Here is a 17,701-nt window from a genome sequence, read left to right as displayed (position 1 = left end):
CCAAATATAGCACACAGTGCATCTGAAAAGCAAGTAAAACCACATACTGTATATATATTTCTTTTGTAAGCTCTTTGGAGCAGGGTCCTGCCTTTTAATAATAATTAATAGCTCAACTGCACAAATCACCAGTGAAAATAAAAATGAACTGGTGAATTTGACCCTGACAAACACTTTAAAGACCTAAATGTAGGAGAACACAAGGAGAAAACTACAGCAATACAGGATTGGACCAGGTGTTCCTGAAGTAGGTGCCAGCAGCCAGGTAATAATTTGCACTTGCCTTTAAATTCCCATCTGTTCCTATAAGCATTTCCCAATATGCCTTGAATCACAAACCAGGGGAGGCGGTAGTAGTGGGTAGTTGCAACATATGCTTCTCATAGATCTCTGCCACATTTTTAGAACACATGCAGATTGGTGTGTTTAAAATATTGGAACTCTACCACATAGGGATTGTTGCCAGCAATTCTCTTATTCTGGATATCCCAATTCTTGATCGTTTGCTTTCTGCTTAACTCTGAATTTCTATTTTCTGTTGAGCTGAGTAGGCTAGGTTCCTGCCATGAGGCTCATAACTCTCTGACAAGTAATTACGTAATTGGTAGAAACATAGGCTAAGTGCATCTAAATAATCAGTACAGACAAGTGCTAAGCGCCAGATTTCTATTCTCCTGACTGTTCGTTCCCCAAATTTCTCAACTGTCTTCTTTCCTGACAGCTGTCCTGGACTGAAATAAATGCTGGAATCAACAATAGTTTTCAACTGACTGCACCAGTACGATTGCACACTTTATAAAACATTTACTGCTGTGTGTCTCAGACTTTATAAAATTATAATCTTCTGCTAAACTTATTAGCTCTTCTGTGTTACCCACTTCCAACCTAGAACACATACAGGTATATTTACTTCATGGCTATTGTCTTGACCCATGGTTACATTCACCACTAAGGGGAGATGATTAGCCAATAGGGTGGAAACCAGCAGGCCTAGGGTCCCATAACAGCAGGTAAGGCAAGGCAGGGAGAGGTCAGGACCTTGGACAGGGACCAAGAAATTAGTCTGGGATCACAGCATCCCTCCAGTTGAGCAGAAAATTATTTCATCAGTATGTCTGAGCAACTGGCAGAACTTCATGGCCTGGTCTAGGTGGTCAAGTAAGTGGCTTCACCTGCAAAGCACTTCATCTGGTGGGTCAATGGGCCAGTGTCTGCTTCTGCACTCTTTCCAAGCAGTGGTGTTTTAAGCTGTTGGAGGAAAACTGTTGGAGGAAAACTCCTCAGGACCTTGTTGATTCCCCAAGGTGTTGGTGGTCCAGTTGCTGGAATGTGGTGGCAGAGGGATCTTCAGGGGGATCAGCAGATGAGATGTAGGTGCCAGCAGACTAGGGAGTGGCTCTGTCTCCTCTTTGGGGCTGCTGTTGTAGGGTGTGGTCTAGGACTATGACAGCTTATAATAATAATAATCTTTATTGCAGTCCAACGACCCATAGCATGGATTCAAAATAAAATACAGATTCATACAGACAACCCCCCAGGGAAGAGAGACCAAAGAATTATTTGTTGTCATGGGTATGTTGATCTTTGATTCATATTACTACTGAAATAAACTTTGCCATGGCCACTGTGATATCATTGGACTTGTCATCCAGAAGATATTTGGTACAGTAGGCTTCAGATTGACCTGGCTGATTTGCCAATAGTGGTTTAATCAATAGTTCCCTAGCTTGATCATATTGTACGCAATGCAATAAAATATGCCTCATGCAGTCGATGTCCTGAGAGCATACACAGATCCTATTTTGATAAGGGATACCTCTCAGTCTGCTATTTATCACTTCTGAAGGGAATACATTTAATCTGGCTTTGGTGAAAAGACGCCGATATGTTGGTACAGACAAATTTCTAAGATATGCAGGTGTCTGAAAATCAAACCCATAGTGAATTCCTACTGCTAATGGGCCACAGATAAAATGAGACTGAGATCGGAGATCACTATGTGTTATGTCCCAGAGCCTTTGCCTTAGAGATTCAAGGGTGGTATCATAGCCCAGATCGTACAGGAGAGAAGGTGGTATACAAATCGAAGTGGCTTTTCTAACCATAGTTTTCCTCCATGAGCTGGTAAACTCCTGGTTGTTGCAGGACTGCAATACCTCAAGAATCACCTCTCTCCATATGAACCAATCTAGACCCTGCAATCATAATCAGAGGCCCTTCTTTGTGTGCTTCTCCACAAGAGGTCAAGAGGGTGGCAACACAGGCCTTTACTTGCCTGGTAAAGGTACCAGGTGAAAACATTTCTCTGTAACCAGGTGTCTGGCAGATTAACATTCTATGGGCTTTTAAATTGTGTTTGTGGGAGGGGGTTACTGGTTTGTTTTTGTTTTATTATGTATTTTGGGTTCTGATTTGTACTTCTATATTGCGAACCGCCCTGTGATCTTCAGATGAAGGACAGTATACAAATTTTATTTACTACTTTTATTTACTATTACTACTGCTTTTCAGCACCAGACTGAATCCCCTAAGACACTGACGATGAAATTTCATTTGTTTCAAGTACTCAAGTCATGTATTTAATGAAAAAAATGAGATTGCTCATTAGTCCCTTTTGTGTACAAAATTGTGCTCTGTATATCAAATTGCCTATGCGTCCCCACTGATTGTAAAGTGATAAGAAAACATATCAGAGAAAACATGCATTGCATAAGAACACTTTTCATAACTATTTCCTCCTCCTTTTTATAAAAGACACCTACAAAATTAAATCAGCTTTTAAAAAAGCAAAGGAAGCTTGCTTTTGGATATTTATCATTTTATTGGCAAGACGTGATGCAGTGCTTCTGAAGAGGGACACAGCATCCAGGATACATTATGTGATTGATCATCCATTGCCACAGTTAGTTAATTTCAGATTTTGTCTCATAATTGATTACTCATACAAGGAATAATTGATTACTTATACAAGCATTTTATTTACAAGAGAACTGTAGCAAAATGAATGGCTCAAATAGTTTTATGAAAGTTTCCTGAGGGAAAAGGGACTAATACAATGCGTCTAGTGTCACATGTCCCTAAAGCAATGAGCAACCATGCAGAGTTTCTTTTAAATCATGGTACTATTGGGAATTCCAGTCCCGGACACTTTTGACTGCAGGTAGACAGCAAACATAAAATCATATAATAGCTTCAAGGCTGGCCTGCGTGTAATAAAAAGGAATGTTTGTTTGGAGTGCGGCTGCTTCCCAAAGCTCATATGCACTGTGTAAGGAGTCCAACATTTAAATGAATACCATTCAGTAATATTAAGATCTATTGGAATTCAGATTTGGGTCTACTGCAGTTTTTAAAAAACCTATATTGGAGTGCACTGCTGCACTATTGGTTTCATAGGACCCCAGAGGGAATGAAACTTCTGCCACTAAAGAATTGTTAAGGTCAAGTGTGAACTAAAATTTAATGGGTGTAATTATAAAGTGTCCTTAGCAGGCAGTTAAATTGGATGAGGCTGTGCCTTGGGCCCCTGAAATTGACCCAGTAATTAGGCATTTTTGTAAGTCATCACTGGGCAGACTTCAAACTTTTAGACTCTACTGCTGCTACTACTATTGCTATTACTAGAACCCCAAAATTCATCAGCTGCAGCCTGGTGCTGAAAACTCACACTTAGAATTAGAGAATTTGTTTTGAATACCAGTACTGAATGGAGCTCAGAGTCCTTCCACATAAAAATCCACTTCTGGTTACCACCAAACTTCCTTCATTTCAGCAGCATAATCTAGAGTGGCAGGGGACTGCCATTTTTCTATTGTTAAACAAGTGGGAGTCAAAATTCCTTGGTGATATCCTGCAGATCACTCAGAAGTCTACCAGTAGATCTACCTTCTCTGTGTTCCTGGTGTAAGGTATGTTGAAACTTGAAGCAAGGACCTTAGTCTCAAGTGTGCTGTTTCATGTGGACAGCCACAGAGATGCCATAGCACCACTTGCCCAAAGAGAGCTTATTTGCATCTCCAGAGTTACAGGGTATCTGCCTGTTCAAAGTTAATGGGGGGGGGGTTTGATGAGCCTAGGTAAAGGTAAAGGTACCCCTGACCGCTAGGCTCAGTTGTGGATGACTCTGGGGTTGTGTGCTAATCTCGCTCTATAAGCCGAGGGAGCCAGCATTTGTCCACAGACAGCTTCCAGGTCATGTGGCCAGCATGACTAAGCCGCTTCTGGCGAACTAGAGCAGCGCACAAAAACACTTTACCTTCCCACCGGAGCGGTACCTATTTATCTACTTGCACTTGACGTGCCTTTGAACTGCTAGGTGGGCAGGAGCTGGGACCGAACAATGGGCGGTCACTCTGTCGTGGGGATTCAAACCACCAATCTTCTGATCGGCAAGCCCTAGGCTCTGTGGTTTAGACCACAGCGCAACCCACGTCCCTCTTGATGAGCCTAGAAAGCTGCAAATTAGGACTTCCTCTCATCCAATGGTTAATGATTCTGCTTGAGGGCTGGTTACTCTCTGATCCTTCCCTTGGGTTAACCACCTGTTCTTAGGCTGCCAACAAACCAGAATAATAATAAAAAAGCCTAGTCTGTTCCTATAGCCTTAAAAGCAGTGCTCTACATAGGAACCAAAAGGTGAATCTATCAATGACTGCTAGCCATGATGGCTGAGTTCTGCCTCCACTGTTAGAAGTTGCTTGGAATTGCAGGTGTGCAGAGTGCTGTTGTGCTCAGGTTCTGCTTTCAGGCATCTCAGAGGTATCCGTTTGGCCACCATGAGAACATGATGCAGGACTAGATGGAACATTGGTCTGATCCAGCAGGGTTCTGAAGCTTTTCAATGTATGGAGACAAGCATCAGCACAGACAATAACCTGCAAGTAAAGCTGCTTAAAGGCACAAGCTAGTAACAAAAGTTGGCAGCCATACTGACTTGACCCCATTTTCTCCTGAATTTTCTGCTTTTCTCCAGTGCCTTGTCTTTTCATGAACCCCATTGCAGGAAAGGGAGCAACTATGTCCATGGTTCACTCTAGGACCCTGAACCATGGTGGGGGAATCCATCAAAAACAGCAGAGGTGGATTTAGGGCAGCATGACCAGTTCTGCCACACTGGGCGCCAAGCCTAGGGGGTGCCACTGGTTGTTGCAGCTGCGATGTAGTGCCCTGAGCAGAATGGAAGGTGAGAGGTGTGTGTGGGGGGAAACAAATTTTGGTCTCACATAGGGTACCACTGACCAAAGTCTACCCCTGGAAATGGAGACAGGCTGCCATGGTGCTCAAAGTAATGCTGCATAGTCCAGTCCATGTTTTATGTGTGTACTAGTTCAGGGTCTGGAGTACTTCCAGTCCAGGTCTTACACAGAGCTTTAAAGACCAGGCTTGGAGGTAGATTTCTGGTGGCCTTTTCTCATGCCTAATGATAAGGTTTGGATTTGTTCTAAATAAAGCATTTTGGGCACCATCCTTGGTGCACAACACTTTGAGCAAAAAGTATCCTGGAGCAGGCAGTAGCAATGCACCCAGAAAGGTTTTCATGCCACACATTGAATAAGGCAGTAAACAAGGAAGGAAGATAAAGTTTGTGTTATGCCCACCAAAAGCATTATCTTTTAGAAGCTGAATAAAAGCTGAAGAGGAACAACCCAAACACTGGTTTACAGCCTCATCTGGTGTTTGTGTGGATGAGGCCAGATCAATGACAGAATTGCATTTAATGTCAGCCAAATAGTTTTTGCAGGGCAACTTCCGAATGCTTATGAATGTAAAAAGGTAATGAATGACACCTTGCTCAATACATTATATAGTTTGTTTTAAATAGATGGATTAGATTAGATATTACTGACCTTGTTGCTTAGGGTCTGGCCCTGCATTGTTTTCTGTCTCTTTTTTCACAGCATCATTTGTGTTTTTACTTTCTTCTTTTTCCTTCTTATCTTCCTCCTTTAGGGAGAGCAGAAGAAATACTTAAAGTGGGTGTACAGTCTGCAACATGTTTCTTGCATTTAGGTACATAGATACATACTTTTGCTGTACCCTCGGTTACTAGAAAGTATGTAAAGATGCTGCTTCTAAGTTGTTAATTACTTCTTTGTTGTTTATTCAAGGATACACTGCTGAAGCACACTCAGAATTTCTGATTGTAGTGACAACCTGTTCTGGTTCAAATAGAGGTGACTCACTTAAATGGCCTTGCAAGTTTTCCAGGAAATGAAAATGAAAATTATCGCTTGCACCATTTGCAGACCTTAATTTCTGGAAAGTGATACATCAGTGTTCAAGTGTGCCTGGAGATCACACCTTAGGACCTGAAAGCCCATCTTCTTACTCCCAGATGTGTTAGAGCCAGTCACTAAGAACCTAAGAAAAGCCTTCCTGGAACAGATCAAAGGTCCATCTACTGTGGCTTAACCTGGGTGGAAGGAGAACTACCAAGGCCTGGAAGGCAGATTTAGGAATCAGATTTAAATATTCATAGAAGCCAGCTCTAGGGAAGGAGACGGAGCTCAGCAGCAGAGCACACTCTTTTCCTGCAGAAGGTCTTAAATTTAATCTGTAGCATGTCTAGTTAAAAGGACAGGTAGCTGGTGATGTGAAAGGCTTCTGCCTAATACCCTGGAGAGCCACTGGCAGTCAGAGGAATAGATAATCTGGGGCTGGAGGGACAAAAGGTCTGACCTGCGAAAAATGTAGCCTCTATCTTCCTAGAGAGTAATGACTAAGTGAAATATGGAACTCAGGAAAGGACCCCAGAGTGCAATACTATCAGAGACTGCTATCTCAGTCCACAACTCTGGAATTTGAAAGAGTGATAGACGAGGCTTCACTCCTATTGTTGGCATCCACCTGTCTCTAGAGACAATGGAGTATAATGCCTCTGGGGTTAAAGTCAAACTGCTGGATAAGCACTCTGTGATTCTTGACCATTGGACCCACTACTGGCCTCATCTGCTTAATCTGCCAGAACCAGTCTTCACATGCAGGGGAGGTCCGTAACTGACCAAGGGTTCGAGACCCATCAGCTGCCCTCTCCTGGTTTAACCGGTCAGCTGAAGCCCTTTCCTGGGATATGGCCACTATCATATGCTGACAGCTTCTAGGAGCCACAGGTGAGAGCTGAGTGCAAGATGGGGACCAAAGGTGGACAAACTCCCCCAGAAGGAGCACCACATGTCCCCCCACCAGAGAACTATCCCTCCCCTAACATCCCACACACCCCAAAGTCTATTAAGTCATTTAAAACCATGCAATTGACAAAATGTGGGGTGAGTGACTGAGGACACACCTGCTGGTCCCACTCCCACCATTGCATCCCCACCAGCCTTGATTCCATCCATGCATTGAGATGGAAAGGGTTGAAGAGGAAGAGCCTTCTGGATTTGTGTAGGCTGCCGCCACACCCATGATTTTGGATCGTTCTTGAGTAGTGCTTTAAATCACAAGTGGAATGGTGACATTTTTCTTGGCATGGAGGTACAGCTATCGGAAAAGCTTCAGCTGGTTACTTTCTGTAACCATTATTATGTATTACATTTTTTCCAGATAAATAAATACATTTAAATAAATCCCTGCAGTTCAAAAATGAATACTTGCATGAAGAGCAACTCCAGTGCTTTTCCCATAGAGGTAAAAGGTAAAGGTAAAGAACCCCTGGACAGTTAAAGTCCAGTCAAAGGTGACTATGAGGTGTGGCAGTCATCTCACTTTTCAGGCTGAGGGAGCCAGCGTTTGTCCACAGACAGCTTTCCGGGTCATGTGGCCAGCTTTTGGAACAATGGAAAACTGTGACGGAAACCAGAGTGCACAGAAACACTGTTTACCTTCCTGCCGTAGCAGTACCTATTTATCTAATTGTACTGATGTGCTTTCAGACTGCTAGGTTGGCAGTAGCTGGGACAGAGCAACAGGAGCTCACCCCGTTGTGGGGATTCGAACCGCCAACCTTCTGATTGGCAAGCCCAGGAGGCTCAGTGGTTTAGACCACAGTGCCATGCACCCAATAGAAACAAATGAGGTGCCAGTAACCTTGTCTTGAAAAAAGTAGGTACAAACACAAGATGGCTACCAATGGCAGCAAACCAAAAGATGGCAGTACTCCAGGGAGTATTGTTACCAAAAATGCACTGGGCTTATCCATAATGACAGCAGAATGCGACCACCCTTTTAGTCCTGGCTTTGCCATGAGGTCTTCTTGCAACAACTGTGTATTGGGTGTGCTTGTCTGCAAAGAAATTCAAACATGTGAGCACCTACTCATGTACAGAATGAGTAAGATGTGCTCTTTACACATGGTAACAAAGGATGGTAACAAAGACACATTATTTAGGGCAAACAGAGCACACCTTAAGCATGAGAAACTTCCACCAGAAATTTCTCCCTTCAGTTGCCTCAGGGCCTAGTGTTTCAAGCTCCTAGACTGTGGTAAACTGGAACACCTAAAACACAGATGGATCCCCCTCACTCTACAGTGCTTGTGTGTATGAATTCTCTGCAGACAACCACATCCAACACACAGTTGTTATGGAAAGAAAACTCAATGATAGACTCGGGGCTAAAAGCCTTATAAATAACAGATGACAAGGGTTTGTATGTTCGCCTAACGTGAAAGACACAGGAGCGACACCAGTAAAAAAATAAAGAAAGAAGAAGCTTGCAACCCCAAGAAAGGGCAACTTGGAGAGCAAAAGTAAGGCTGAATCTGAAAAATAAGGACAAATTAAATAGCTGAAAATTACCTGAATATCATCGGTTCTATTCATTCTGGATAAATGACAGTTGTAATTTGAAAGGCTGCAGCTACAAGTATAGTGTGAAATGTTTTGAGGTGGGGGAAAGATGAAGGGAGAGCTAAAACTAGGACACACCGAGGCGTATGAATAAAATCAGAAAAAATACCCTGCTAGCTAAACCTTCCCACACAAACTAGGTCTAGCTTACCCTGAGGTCTTGATTATACCGTATCTCCTATTTCAGGTGCAAAACAGATGTACTGCTATTTATTACATTATAATCCTGTGGGCCTAGGGTTTGGATAATCAGCTATAGTGCATCTGTCAAACCTCAAACAATATGTCTCTTTGTGTACCTCAGATGGCTGGATGAGGCCCATGTTTGAGCAGCAAGTGGAAAGAGAGCACTGGGCCCCATTTTGCAGAGAGTTTGCAGAGAATGGTGCTGATAACCCCAAGGGTGCAGGTTCATTCCCCACATGGGACAGCTCCATATTCCTGCATTGCGGGGAATTGGACTGGATGATCCTTGGGGATCCAACTCTACAGTTTTATGATTATATTTGACAATGGAAGTGTGGAGAAGCCCTTACCTGAATAGCACTGGTGCAGAGTAGAGCGGAAGCAGGGTTGAGGCTGCACAGATGCACTAGTGGACCAACTCCAGTGTTTTGCTGCATGTGAACCCACATAGCCCTGAGGTTGCCAATGCCCTGCCCCACCCCAGTGTCACCCAGGTGGGCTGCAGTGTGAGGAAGGTGACTCCTCAGTGCTTCCCCCAAACACTAGGCATGCAGCAGAGAGACCTCTTTGATTTCTAACATAATTTTTACAGTGACTTTATCTTCCTTCATACATTCTAAATGTCTTAACCATGTCGAAGGTGTGGGGTCTTGCTGAACATGCTTAATAAGCCTCTCCACAATCAGGAATCCTTCAAGATCAGTCCGTCAGCCAACAGACACATTGGCTCACACCGCCTCATGCAAGGAGTGTTCACATGTTAAATTCAACAAGTGTACAGTCTGTGTAATCTGTGAACACAATAGCTGAGCTGTACACTTGTACAGTTATTCATGTGTAATGTTCAATAAGGGCAGAATGTTTGTTTATACAGTAGTTAAGCTATTCAAATCCACAAGGACATATCATACACCCTAACGTGTGTACACAGGGCTGGCCCATCCATGAGGCTGACTGAGGCCACTCTAGGAATTGCACCCTTAAGAAACTGGTTATCAGATTTCTTAGGGGGAAGCCATGCCTGTTTAAAGTGGTATGATATTGTTTTAAATGTATAGTGTAGTAGCCCCTCAGCTGTGGAGTACCCTCCCCAAAAAGCTCCCTTCTTTAATATATTTCTGGTACTAGGAAAGTACAGGTTTGTGTTTGTTTGTTTTTTAAAATTTACCCGAGCCTCTCAATGAAGTTATGATTTTATATGATTGGACTCAGTGGACTTTATTCATACATCTTCCATTTTAAATTGATTTGCTGCTGCAATGCTTCTTTTCCTCTGTCTTTAAGCAATTTGTGATTTTTATAATGGTGTTGTGTGGATTGTAATGTGGGTTTTTTATTGTCATTTTGCTTGTTTACATCCTTGTAAGCTGCCCAGAGAATTTCACTTATAGGGCGGGTTATAAAATAAATAAATAAATAAATAAAAATGTGCATGCCCCATCATGTATTTCACTCATCATGTAAGCATACTGGGCATAGCTTATTTGTAAACGGTAACCAAGGTCCCTTCATAAGTCGCAGGCTTTCACGTATATTTACATTCTGCTCGTAAGCACATTTGTTTGGAAGTAAGTACCATTGTTTTCTGTGGAAATTACCCTACTCATAAAGTGCACTCAGGATCACAGTCTTAATTAAATCACTTCATCCAACAGAAGGAGAGTTCCCTTTGTTCACAAAGAAGCAATTAAGATGAATAGCTCAGAGCTAACTGCAAATAATTTGTATGTGGGTTTTTGCTTTTTTTTTTTTAAAAAAAAATGTTTTTACTTAGCCACATCCTGGTGATATGGTTAATCAAACTGCTTTATTTCTGCTTTGATCTGTAAAGTTGTGTGTTTATGCAGATTTACAGCAAACCCAAACAATTACTTACTGTCATAAGTTATTATTTAAAGGACATTAAGTGATTTCTAAGTTTGTCTTAACTAACATCAGCTAGAATGATCCTTTTATACTAGTCCAATATTATTTATTAATTAATTCAATTTAAATATTAATTTAAACCAATTGGAAAGAAGGCCTCCACATAAACTTTTAAAATGTAAACAGAGATGCATCAAATTCTGCTGCCAGGATCAGGCCTAGTGAAGCCTTTTGTACCTCTGACAGAATCACACCAGTGTGGTGCTGCCAGTAATAGCCTCCATTCTTTCAGCACCACGTGGTTATGGTAATATCTGGATTTAGCATCTCACTTGGGTCACGAGTGGCAAAGACCCATGCGGCGACCGACAGCAAGCAAGGTGATGTTGTGCTGGTTTCAGTGGTTGCCTAGCAACATGGCTGACTCATGCAGAAAGCGGGTCCAGAAGTTATTGTAATCCCTTGAAACCCACCCAGGTAGAACCTTTTCTTTTAAGCAGCACTATAGTAATATTTGGAAGCATTCTAATAGCTGCATGCAATGCAGGACGGATTTTGCCAGGTGCTACGGTTACAGTGACAGCCATAATATTTTGAGAGAAGTCTCACCAGGCTGAATATTCTCCTTTATACACCTCTTAAAGGCATAAAGTTTTAACTTGATAAGAACAGAGGCAAATTATGTCAGTTTACACAAAAGACAAAATGGAAGTTGCCCATGCGATCTCCATTAAGCTCAGATAAAATACAATAAGAGTCAGCTCAATTGAACTTTGTGAGTCATACAGATAAATGTGACACAACAGCCTTATGTGTTACACACCCACACTATATGTTTCTGTGTGACTACAATTTGTATTTAGTTGCCTTATCAATAGATTAGAAGGCTCTGACATAATCGTGGCAGCAGCCGTAAGGGCCAGAAATGGCTTGCTTCCTATTCCCTGTGAAATGGGGGTGCTGAACCTTTTATGGGGGCCTCCTGAAGAAGGGGCACGTTAAGGGTTTTGGGATCCATAATCTCCAGGAAGGAATAAGTTCAAATCCAGCTCCAAATGTTGACCAAACGAGCAAAGAGTGGTTTATTGAGTTTCTCTAGCACGGGGGTCGGCAACCTGCGGCTCCAGAGCCGCATGTGGCTCTTTAAAGCCTTTGCTGTGGCTCCGGGGAGGAGGCGATGGGAGGAGGCGAGGGGAGGAGGCGAGGAGCGGAGGCGAGGGGAGGAGGCGAGGGGAGGAAGCGAGGGGCGGAGGCGAGGGGAGGAGGCGAGGGGAGGAGGCGAGGAGTGGAGGCGAGGAGTGGAGGCGAGGGGAGGAGGCGAGGGGAGGAGGCGAGGGGAGGAGGCGAGGGGAGGAGGCGAGGGGAGGAGGCAAGGAGTGGAGGCGAGGGGAGGAGGCGAGGGGTGGAGGCGAGGGGAGGAGGCGAGGAGTGGAGGCGAGGGGAGGAGGCGAGGGGAGGAGGCGAGGGGAGGAGGCGAGGAGTGGAGGCGAGGGGAGGAGGCGAGGGGCGGAGGCGAGGGGAGGAGGCGAGGAGTGGAGGCGAGGGGAGGAGGCGAGGGGAGGAGGCGAGGAGTGGAGGCGAGGGGAGGAGGCGAGGGGAGGAGGCGGAGGAGTTAGTTGCCTGAAGCCCCTTTTTAAACTTAAGCAGGGGGAAGTTTGGTGAATTGTTCTTTCCTTGGGGAAAGCAGGCTGCATTGAAAGGGGCCGTATACACTGGTCACTGTTTTGAAGGGGAGTGAAGAACACACACTCAAAAAAAGGTAACTTGTTAATTTTATTTCTATGAGGAGGAGTAATTCTGAGGGGTCAAACAAATGAATAATAAAAAGGTATTTTTATAATGACGAATGCCTCATTATTAATTATTATTTACATCAGACACTAATTATGATTTATGGTACACTGGGGCCCTGATTAATTTTCTATGGCATTTTGGGGCATTGATTATTGGGCATAGCAAGTTGCGGTCGCGTGGAATTTGTGCTTTGTGACTGTTTGAGGTGGGGGTTTTTTCTTGGGAGGCTGGGCGGCGCGAAGAGAGGGATTATTTTTATAATGACGAGGATGACATTGGGCCCTCATTATTAATTATTATTTGCATCAGGCACTGATTATGATTTATGGTTTACTGGGGCCCTGGTTAATTTTCTGTGGCATTTTGTGGCATTGATTATTGGGCATAGCAAGTCGCGGTCGCGTGGAATTCCACGTGGAGTTAGTTGCCTGAAGCCCCTTTTTAAACTTAAGCAGGGGAAAGTTTGGTGAAAGTTTGGTGAATTGCTGCCAAGGAGTGTGGTGGAGTCTCCTTCTTTGGAGGTCTTTAAGCAGAGGCTTGACAACCATATCTCAGGAGTGCTCTGATGGTGTTTCCTGCTTGGCAGGGGGTTGGACTCGATGGCCCTTGTGGTCTCTTCCAACTCTATGATTCTATGATTCTATGAATAGCTAACACTTTCCTTGGGGAACGTTATGCAACAGCTTATTGCTGGTCTTTCCCGCCTTTGTAAGCAGGCTGCATTGAAAGGGGCCATATACACTGGTCACTGTTTTGAAGGGGAGTGAAGAACACACACTCAAAAAAAGGTAACTTGTTAATTTAATGTTTATTTCTATGAGGAGGAGTAATTCTGAGGGGTCAAACAAAGAAATAATAAAAAGTGTCAAAAAAGGTATTTTTATAATGACGAATGCCTCATTATTAATTATTATTTACATCAGGCACTGATTATGATTTATGGTACACTTTGGGGCATGTGTAATGGGTCTGAGTTACTCGTGCGTAAACTGCCGCCTCTCTAGGCTTAATTGCCTTTTAAAACCGTTCTGACTGCACAGCCCATCTCCGCGTAGCTGTCTCAGTCGCTAGCAGAATCCGTCTGTGGGCATTTCTTAAACCTCTTCCAGCATAGAAGCTGTCTGACTCCCAGTCGCCTCCTCCTCTCACTGCGCGGGAGTCTTCTGCGCAGGGAGGGCGTGGCTAGTGGAGGGTTCTACTCACTGATGTACAGAGAAGAATCCCGGAGCTCTCTCTCCGCTTCCCCCATCTGCCCCCCTTTATCCCTGGTGTTGCGCTGATTTCCTCCCCCCTCTACCAAGCTGCTTCTCCCCCTGGTGCTGGGTCCTTTGCCTGCAGAATCTGGGAGCCTCCCCTTCGCCTCTCACTCTGATGTCAGTTCCCTGACATCGGGCATAGCAAATTTTGCTATGGAGCCCTCTGATTTCTAATTACGTCCCTGTTTTGGACCCCCGGTAGGCCAGCCATGGATAAAGGCAAGAAAAGAAAAATTTCTGAAGAAAACAGAATGTTTAATGATACATGGACAGAATCATTTGCATTCTCTACTGACAAGACTGGTTTACCAGTATGCTTAATATGTGGTGAGAAATTTGCAAACAACAAAAAGTCAAATATTGCAAGACATTTCCAGAATAAACACGCAGCCTTTGCAGAAAAATATCCAGATGGAGATGAGAGACGAAAAGCCGTTGCAGAACTTATGAGGAAGGTTGATAGGAGCAAAAATAATTTCAAGAATTGGGTGAAGTCTGCAAATTCCACAACATATGCTAGTTTTGTAGCCGCTCAGGAAATAGTCAAGCATGGGAAGCCGTTCACAGATGGAGAGTATATAAAAGAAGCATTCCTTAAGGTTTCGGAACATCTATACATGGACTTCAAAAACAAGAATGAAATTGTGCAGAAAATCAAAGACATGCCTCTGTCTGCGAAGACTGTTAAAGACAGAACCCTAAAAATGGCAGAAAACATTAGCAAACAGCAAATTCAAGACATTAATTCAGCTGTGGCGTACTCCATCGCCTGTGATGAGTCCAAAGATAAAGGTGATATTGAACAAATAGCGCTGTTCTGCCGATATGTGAACTCTTCTGGGCCACAGGAAGAACTGATTGAGCTGATACCACTAAAAGACCAAACAAGGGGTGAGGATATCTGTAAGGCTGTCCTGGACTTTTTAAGTGCTAAAAAAATAAACACCAACCACCTGGTCTCAGTGGCTACTGATGGGGCACCGAGCATGAGAGGAGCACAGAAGGGCTTTGTGGCTCTACTGCAGAAGGCACTGGGTAGAACGCTGCTGTCATTTCATTGCATCCTGCACCAAGAGGCATTGTGTGCTCAAACATTTCCCCCCGAATGCACAAAAGTGATGGATGTGGTCATTCAGATTGTTAATAAGATAATGGCAAAGGGTTTAAACCACCGCCAGTTTCGTTTGCTATTGGATGAGGTGGAAAGCACATATTCGGACCTCCTGCTCCACAACAAGGTCCGGTGGTTGTCCAGAGGCGAGGTGCTAAAACGCTTTGTCACATGTTTGGAAGAAGTAAAAACCTTCCTGGCCAGCAAAGAGCTTACCTTTGCTGAGCTGGAACAGCCAGAGTGGCTGGAAAAATTACATTTTATGGTAGACATGACAGCCCATCTAAACACGCTAAATACAACCCTTCAGGGGAAAGGAGGCACAGCCCTGCACATGCTGGAGGAGGTTTTGGCATTCGAGCGCAAGTTGACAGTGTTTGTCAAAGATTTCCAGAGAGGTACACTGTCTCACTTTCCCTCTTTGAGAGAGTTCAAACAAAGTCATGATACGATAAATTTGGAATATTTCAAGTCTGCAATCACCGCAATGCAAAGCTCGTTTGGGAAACGATTCTGTGGGTTCAGAGAGGAAAAAAACACATTATCCTTCCCTGTCACTCCCCTGGCGATCGATCCATCCCTGTTGAATATGACTGCATTTCCAGGTGTAAGTCAACCTGATCTTGAGCTGGAACTGGCCGATATAGCCGACAAAGATATATGGGTGTCCAAGTTCAAATGCTTGACCGCTACTCTTGAGGATGTTGTCCGTCAGAAGGCCATTCTGGCTCAGAATCATAAATGGAGTGATATTGAAAACCTTCCCAAACAGGACAAACTTGTATTCGAAACATGGAATGCCATCCCCAACACTTATTTAAACATGAAAAAGTATGCATTTGGAGTCCTGTCGATCTTCGGTTCCACATATGTATGTGAGCAGGTCTTCTCCAACATCAACATGAACTATATTAAAAACAAACACCGATCACGCCTCACAGATGACAGCTTGCAAGCCTGTGTGAAAATGAAGGTGACGTCTTACAGCCCTGATGTGCAGACACTGAGCACTGAGGTTCAGGAGCAAAAGTCCCATTAACCTGGTTACCTGGTTGTAAATTAAATATTTTAATTAGCTATTTGTCCTTTTTTCTTGAGATTGACAGCTGACTGCACGATCCTGTATATACAGCATTAAGGCAAGAAACAATATATACAGTGTTATATTTGTTTTAAATGTTGCAATGTTTTTGCGGCTCCCAGTTGTTGTTGTTTTTTTGGAAACGGGTCCAAGTGGCTCTTTTTGTCTTAAAGGTTGCAGACCCCTGCTCTAGCAGATAAAGGACCAGGCACTCCTAACTTCATCTGCCCTTGAAGTACAATTGCTGCTTCCCAGTTGGTGTGTCTCAATAGCCTCTTCTCCAAGGCTCCCATGTTTGGGGAGTGACAGGTCCAAGGGCTCTGAAGCGGCCCTTTCTCAAGATGCCCTGGGGAAACTTCTCTCAGGGCTGCTTCTGCCCCCCTGCAAATAATGGAAGGAACTGTAGCACAGCCAGGAAAATATGGCCTGTGTTCTGAACTGAGGCTCCTTGAAAAGGAAAGTCACAGCAAAACCTGCTCTACCCAAGCAATTTGTGACAGATCCTCACATTGCGCTTCTCTATTGCTTCTCCCCAGCATTCCCTCAATTCATTGGGTTCTGTGATAGGAAGTAACCAGTTAAGGAAGAGAAATGGCTGGGGAGAAAAATGTGGGTTGGAAGATTCCAACATCTTCCTCTGCCTCACTCATGCTGTGCTTTAAATCCCCCTCATCCCTCATTATAACTGGCATGACCCTGGTCGGGTCATCATACCACCTCCAGGTTTAGTTGCAACTTTACTTCAAAGTAAGGATTGCAGCTGCTTGCAAAATTTGGGCTGAAGGCCACTATGGAGCTTTGAAATGGCTCTGAAAAATGTCACTTGGCAAATCCTATAAAGTGATGAGAAGAAGAAAACACAAAATAAAAATCAGATCAAACCTTGGCTATCACTGAGCAGAAGCACCTATGTTTTAGTATAAATAAGCATTTTTTAACAAGTTTGCTGTTCCTGCATTCAGTCAAGTCAATAATATTCAGACACAGAAGTCATTTCAGTAAATAGGATCACTTATGAAGGCCTACCTGTGGAGGTGGTGGCTGAGGTGATGGTTTCGGAGGGTCTGGAACATCTTGCGTGTTTTTCTCTGCTGGACTTGGAAGCACTTTGGTGAATTTTGCTTTTAGTGAACTAAACATTTTTGCCCACAAAGTAGTTCTGAAACCTCTGGTCTCCTACAGCTAAGAGCTAAAGGCAGTTGGCTTGCTTTGCCATTACTATTCAAGCCAATTAGATGTTTAATCAGGGCTTAACTCTGCTTAATACATAGTAACCTCTTGCAAAGACAGGCTGTTCTTGTGATTGGTTTCCTTGCCATTTCTTCCTTTCTAGATTGCAGCATGAAATTACTGGTAATTTAATGCTTAAAATGTGCTTTGAGACATCAGATTTCAAATATCAGCAAATTAATAGAATGGCCAATTATTTTTTGTGTCTACTGGCTGGGGTATAACTACTGCAAATTTCCATTTCAGGCAAAGTCTCAGTCTTAAGAGGGCCTTAAGACATGGGAAATGGAAAGATTGATTGACCAATAAGCTGGCCTTCAGCTGGGTGCTCAAGATTTAATTCTTCCTTATTGTGATCCTGATATATTAATCTCAAAACAAGGGCGGGGGA

Source organism: Podarcis gaigeae, assembly GCF_964106915.1.
Source record: "Podarcis gaigeae genome assembly, chromosome: 7".
NCBI lineage: Eukaryota > Metazoa > Chordata > Lepidosauria > Squamata > Lacertidae > Podarcis > Podarcis gaigeae.
The sequence above is the reverse complement of the archived record's forward strand: the minus strand, read 5'-3'. Positions refer to the sequence as shown.